Source organism: Primulina eburnea, chromosome 14 (genome assembly GCF_022965805.1).
Source record: "Primulina eburnea isolate SZY01 chromosome 14, ASM2296580v1, whole genome shotgun sequence".
Lineage (NCBI taxonomy): Eukaryota > Viridiplantae > Streptophyta > Magnoliopsida > Lamiales > Gesneriaceae > Primulina > Primulina eburnea.
The window spans coordinates 5,575,561-5,577,188 of record NC_133114.1 but is presented as its reverse complement, the minus strand read 5'-3'; the positions used below and the strand labels follow the sequence as shown (position 1 = coordinate 5,577,188).

At 38.0% G+C, this 1,628-nt stretch overlaps 1 non-coding gene across 1 annotated transcript; it reads left to right on the top strand.

Moving 5' to 3' along the window:
* The first annotated feature begins 312 nt into the window (after nucleotides 1-312).
* On the top strand, nucleotides 313-416 carry LOC140813388 (small nucleolar RNA R71). The gene has a single exon (XR_012113923.1). It is a non-coding gene; the product is annotated as a small nucleolar RNA R71 (small nucleolar RNA).
* Nucleotides 417-1,628: the final 1,212 nt, after the last annotated feature.

Genomic DNA, 1,628 nt, shown 5'->3' with positions numbered 1-1,628 from the left:
CATGTTTCACAAAATATCTCTTGAAGACGCATAGTTGTGCCACCCATGTTCAAGCCATGTAGTTTCCTGTTCAAAACATCAAGTTGTGCAGTAATAGCAGAAAGGTCAGTTACATGGTGGACTCCTGCACTTCTCCGCTGGTTGTTCCTTTCAGATTGAGGATGATAGCTGCTAGCAGCCATCTCCTCCAACAGCTCATATCCCTCTTCAGCAGTCTTCCTCAATATATTTCCACATACAGCAGCATCTATCATAGTACAATTAGGAGTAAGCAAGCCATAGTAAAAGGTTTGAACAACTAACCCAAGTGGCAGTTCGTGATGAGGCATCTTCGTAATAATTCTTGAATCGCTCACATGCCTCATATAAAGATTCATTCTCGAACTGAGCAAAAGTGGTTATGTCTGCCCGCAGCTTCATGGTCTTAGATGAAGGAAAGTATTTAATGAGAAACGCTTTCGCCATTTCCTCCCATGTGGTGATCGAACCTATAGGCAAAAAATTCAACCATGCTTTAGCTTTATCACGTAAGGAGAAAGGAAATAAACACAATCTAACAGCATCATCAGAAACTCTATTAAATTTAAAAATATCACAAATTTCAAGAAAATCTGCGATGTACGTGTTTGGGTCATCTACTGCAGATCCTCCAAACTTGACTGTGTTCTGAATCATCTGAATTATAGCTGGTTTGATTTCGAAGTGGTTTGCCCGCACAATAGGCCTCACAATGCTGGGGCGTGCTCCATCCAAAGAGGGTTGGGCATACTCTAGCATTGGTATGCGGCGCGGCATCTCAACATGTCTATCTTCACGACGTTCCTCCTCACGATCGTTCTTGTGCCTCTCCATCAGTTCTTTCAGTCTCTGCTGCTGTCTTCTCCCGCGGAAATTTCTTTCAATTTCAGGGTCGAACTGCTCAAGCTCCACGTCAAGTGACTTTGGCATGCACTGGACGAGATATCTGTAACAGAATATGGAGTGTTATTTTAATAAAATGAAAAAATTCAAAGAAAATAACTAATAATAAATTTGTGAATTAACAGTCCCCGGCAACGGCGCCAAAAACTTGATCGAGAAAAACTTGCACTGTGAAATCCTTAATAAAAATGTGGTTTTATATGCTCAAAAATTAAGCGCAAGTGCACGATATCAAGTAATAGTATAATGTACGTGAGTACGAGTATCGTTCCACTGAACACTGTGTCTGACAATTATTACTTTCAGTTATTAAATCTTTAGCAACGAAAATTGGTTGATTGATTATTACTACTATGATCAAATAAACATGCAATTAAAATTATTAAAGAATTGAATAATGAAATAGAATATCAAAAATGGTTGATTTAAACTTCAAAGAGAAATGAATTTGTTGGGAATATCGGTTCACCTACCCCTCTTTAATTAACTAATTCGTTCGATAATGATTATATGCTTCCGACAGGATTTCTTATTCAATTGAACACACTCTCTCGAGCTATGCCAAACTAATTCTACTCAATGAAGTAATTAAATGTCTTTAATTATTTATCAAGAGTGAATTGCATGTCGATTTCTGAAATCCCCTAGTTTTCGACCCTTAGGACTATGACTATCGACGAGTATCCAATTTCATATGTCTATGTAAA